Source organism: Grammomys surdaster, unplaced genomic scaffold, assembly GCF_004785775.1.
Source record: "Grammomys surdaster isolate TR1022 unplaced genomic scaffold, NIH_TR_1.0 125284, whole genome shotgun sequence".
In the NCBI taxonomy this organism is placed as follows: domain Eukaryota; kingdom Metazoa; phylum Chordata; class Mammalia; order Rodentia; family Muridae; genus Grammomys; species Grammomys surdaster.
The window spans coordinates 647,200-652,482 of NW_021620163.1; positions in this window are offsets into that span (position 1 = coordinate 647,200).

Consider the following 5,283-nt stretch of genomic DNA (forward strand, 5'->3'; position numbering starts at 1 on the left):
ATTCATAGGATTACCTCAGGAAAAGCCCAAAAGCATAAGTATAGTACAGGTAAACATTATACATATTTTTTGCCGAACTACTGTTATGAACTTTGTACCTTTGTGTTCTTCATTTACAGCCATTAAAATATATGTTTGTGTGTAATGTATTCATTATGAATGCGATTTTATATATATATATATATATATATATATATATATATATTCATAAAGTACAATTGATAATGTATCCAGAGTTACAGAATTAATGTCCCAGGGTTTTAGAGGCATAACATAATAATCACATTATTACCTCTTATCACAATGTTACCTCTAATTGTTTAAATTTTATGCCCTCAGACAATTTTTCAGTGAAATATCCTATTATCCTGGTCCCCCATGCCTTGTGTACATATTTGTCCCAAATTTAGAACCAGTGTTTAACTTTTCAATGTAATATTTGGTCTGGTAGTTTGGGTTTGTCTAAAAGAGTGGATAAGCTTCATTTAAAACACTCACTAAATATGCTGCTGATGAACATTTCTCCAGGGCTATTACTGTTTTTTATTTAGTAACCAAAAAGATTTTATTTTATTAACCTTAACAAAGAAATTTTTTAAATTTATTTAAGTACTTACATCCCAAATGATGCCCCCGTTCAGACAACCCTCTCAGTGGGTTCCTCCCTCCATCCACCTCTCTTTCACTTCTTAAAAGGTGTACATCCCCAGGTAACCTCTTCCCCCACTCTGGTCCATCAAGTCTCTACAGGACTAGGCACATCCTCTCCCTCTGCTGATGGAGAACATCTGCTTCATACGTGCCTGGAGCCTAGGAACAGCCCATGTTTGCTCTTTGGTTGATGGCTCAGTCTCTGGGAGCTTCCAGGGCACCAGGTTAATTGATACTTAGTCTTCCTTTTGTGTTTGTCATCTCCTTCAGGGGCTTCAGTCTTTCTCCTGAGTCTTCCATAAGTACCCACACCCTCTGTCCAATGTTTATCTTTGAGTATCTGCATCTGCCTCAGTCAGCTGTTGAGGAGAGCCTCGTAGAGGTCTGCTATACTAGGATTTATTGTGAAAGCACAACATGGCATCATTAATACTATCATGAATTGGTACCTTGCCATGGGATGGGTCTCAACTTGAGTAACTGGTCAGCCATTCCTTCAGTCTCTGCTCCATATTTCCTCTGCATTTCTTTTAGATGGGAACCATTCTGGGTCGAAAAAGAGAGAAAGAGTTTACTTATTTTAAATTATTTTCAAAAGTTTCTAGGAGTTGCTAATTGGCTAAGATCCTATTTTAAGTTCTCCACAAAAGAATTTAAGATTCTGTTTAATATTCTCAAGAGAGATGTAAATCCTAATTTTCCTCAACAATTAATTGACAAAAGAGAGGTAATCTCACAAAAAGTAGAAGAAGCTATTACTAATCGATCTATTATATAGTCTGATTAGTTGTCAGCAGTGCTATAACAGTCCTTTGACAAAAGATTATTAATATAGATTTATATTTCTTTAAATAGGGTCTTCATGACTCTCGAGTGTGGAAGGAGTGACTGTTGGCACTTCTCCCCTGATTTTACAAGAACTCTGAAAAATTGGCTTTAAAAACAAAAGAGGGAGAATGGTACCCCCTCAGAAGGAGTCTCCCTGAAATACTCTCCATAATGACTTGTGTCTTTTAACTCTCTAAAGCTGAAAGTTCATGGCAAATCTGCTGCAGACTGCCTCTGGCACCACCGAGACCAACAAAAACTCTTCCACAGATATGTGGAAGGACCCTCTTACCCTTAAAAGGAATGGCCCAGACCCAGTTCCTTTACGGGGCCGAGGATTGATATGCCTGTTTGATACCACAGAAGGCACAGCTAACCGGCTACCAAAAAGATTAATGCAATAAATAGATACACCCACAGAGCCAGGCCCAACCATAAATTAGATGAATAACAATTTACATCCAGGGAAGAGAAATCTCCCTGAGAATTCCTTTCTTTTTCCTTTCCAGGTAAAAATGAATCACCTGTGATGTCTGCTGTTAGAAGTTCTAATCCAGATGCTTGCCTCTGAACTTATACTACTCAGACCCTTGAAGGGCCACGGACAAGAACATCAAACAGCTAGAGATTGACATCACTAATCTGAAGAAATCCCTTGTTTCACTGTCTGAAGAGACCTCCTAAAATCGCAAAGATCCTTATTGGACTTGATTTACTCTATTACAGTAGAAAAGGTTGTGTACAGCTCTTGACTGTGTACAGCCCTCAAAGAAGAATGTTGCCTTTACATAGACAAAACAGGGAGGGTTAAAGAGAGCATGAAATAGGTCAATGAAGGCCCTGAGAAAAATCAGAGAGAGAAAGAGACAGATGAATGCTGGTACAAGAATTAGTTTTCAGCCTCTCCAAGGTTGCCAACCCTACTTCCTTATTTGGGTTCTTTTTGCTTATTTCTGCTGGTCCCCGGACCTCAAATAGGCTGACTAACTCTGTGAAACAACAGATAAATAATCTGGTAGGAAAACCTATTCAGATACATTATCATAAGTTAGCTATGGAGGACCACGAGTCTCAAGATGAGGTTGTTAATTTATACAGGGTGTTCCCAAAACCCATCTCCACCCAACCTAAAAGGGGGGACTTCTGCCCCTAGACCAAGCAGAGAGGGGCCACCCCGAACCCTCTCTGTCAGGCGATCTGAATTCTTGCTTAGGCTGTGAGGCTAAGCACTGCAAGGGAATATAAATAAAAGATAAAAATATCTATCTGGGTTCCCTGAGGGACAAGCCTGACTGCATAGAGGTTGATGTCAAAAGTATCCCCTCTCCAGGAAAGAGACATCAGGATGGGTATGGCCCTCATGCTACACTGGACAACGACAGGGGGACCAGAGCCATTTCAAGGTCCCCTTCAAGTACTCGAGGTCAGGCCTCTATCCCCGCCTTCGCAAGATTAGAATTGCCACAACCCTTCTATACTTAGAGAAGGGAGGAGATGTCAGGGGCAGCCCTGTTACACACTGAAGGCCTAAAACCAGCCATAGGCCTAAAATCAACAATAGGCCTGTCATACATGTATACTAACACCAAGTCTTGTGTTTCAGTGGAAAAACATTGAAACAGATGGCTGTAAGCTATTGTAAACAGGCAGCTTTTGCAGAAATTTACCAGTCCGAGTAGTCATAGACCTTGTAAATAGGTAGCCTTGGCAGACAATACCAACTTAGATAAGGACAAGTGAGTCATAGGCAGAGTCATAGTGACTTGTCCCCTGAACCTTCACCCAGCAGATATCCGGTTCTGAAAGATATCTGTATTCCCCCTGAACACCCGCATGCCAGTGTCATTCCCTTCCCCAAATCCTGCCTTTCTGTGTTTATAACCCCTGTGTGAATGAATTAGGATTTGAGAAAAAAATAAATAAATTATTTTTAAAAAAGGAAAAAAGAACATTTTCCTTGGTTAATGTTGTTCTTGGACAACATCATTCATGTGTAGTTTCTATGTTTACTCTTACGATCCATCCTTTCTTACCTCAGTCTCATCCCCTTTATCAATCACATTTGCACAAGGCTCTGTCTGCCCTCTACTGTAGGATTTTTTATTTTATGAAATTCTATATATTCATGAGTTTGAAACTATGCAAAGGACCCTGATGGTATACTCATTTGGTACCAAACTGAAGCAAATGATTACCTTTAACCCAGAATCCAACATTTGTTTATAAATCTGCAAGCTGAACTTTAAGAACCCTTATCTGATCCATGAATATCAACATCTTCAATTTTTGCAGAATCAGCACTAACAGTTGTAGGTATGCTTGCCACCGCTGGGCCATGTCCAGAAAATATCATTTTCACCCCTTATTACAGTGTCTCTTATGGTCTTTCTGTTCCTTATTCCACAGTGTTTCCCAGTCCTCAGGATGTGCTAATAATAACCTATTCAGGGATCAGCAGTCATCAGTCCATTATTCTCAGGATCTCAAGGAGTCATGAGACTCTTAATTAATTATTTATTGTTCACTTCAATGACTTCTATGCTGAAGGAAGAATGTAGCCTTTGGTAGAATGTTTTAAGTAGTATGGATGTGCTTGTGAAATGAGGCAAGAGTGTAGGGCTGGCATTGAGACCTGACGTCTGTTGCAGTGGACTGTTCAAGAATTGTGGGGTTTTTCCTACCTTTTTTTTGAGGGGGGTGTTGGAGGCTTTTGTGATCCTTTGATAGGACAATACAAATGTGTAGGAGAATCTAATAAAAGATGTTATGCTTTTTGATTGAGTGTCTAGATAATATCCTGTGACATCTACACCATAGTTTACAAGAAAATATGTTTTCTATCGTATTCCTAAGTGTATTCACTTATATAGAAGTGTCTCTGGACTTGATTATCATAGACATTTAGTACTTAAACCGTGTATCTCCTGCATATCATACTACATTTTACACACATTGTTCATAACAAATAGACTTAATGACTAATTTTATTTTTAAGATTTATTGTATTTTCTAAATATGTATATTTGTGTCTTCGTGAATGTGTATCACATGTTTTAGGGTGATTATGGAGGTAATAGTTAGTATCCTATTCCTTGGAGCTAAGCATCATTGTTAGGAACTTACCTTTTTGACAATTGTGTTGACCTATACTTTAGACTAACCAAAATTCTTTTTGGTGTCTTATGTAATTTTTTGTCTATTATTCTTATCCAACATTGCTCTTAAACTATTTCTACACTACAAGATGAGCACTTTGCCCTGATCACATTATCATGAATAACATAACATTAATTGAAGAAAGAGTACACATAGAGGGAGCCATGGCTCCAGCTGCTTATGTAGCACAGTATTGCCTTATCTTGCATCAATGGGATGGGAGGCCCTTGGTCCTGTGGAGGCTCTCCTTTGAGCTGCTTGTGCTTTATTGTGGTGCTTTTTGGATCAAATATTCTCTAGTTTTGTGTCTTTCTTGAGCCACTTTATTACTGGTTTTTACTAGATGAGGAATCATATTAACTACATGCATTCCAAAGGCATACTCCAATTTCTTGTAAGATTTTTATGTTATCATTTTAATGCTCAAAGTAAATCATGAATCTGGGATAGGAAAAGAACACTACCCACAACTTTTAGTAATGCAGAGTTCTGAAACATCAACTGAGAAAATAATAAGAAATCAATAACCGTAACAACTTTCTAATAGTAATAAAACATTTCATCCTTTAAAAGTTATCCTTTATTGATAATTAATTGTAATACATATATATATATATATATATATATATATATATATATATATATATA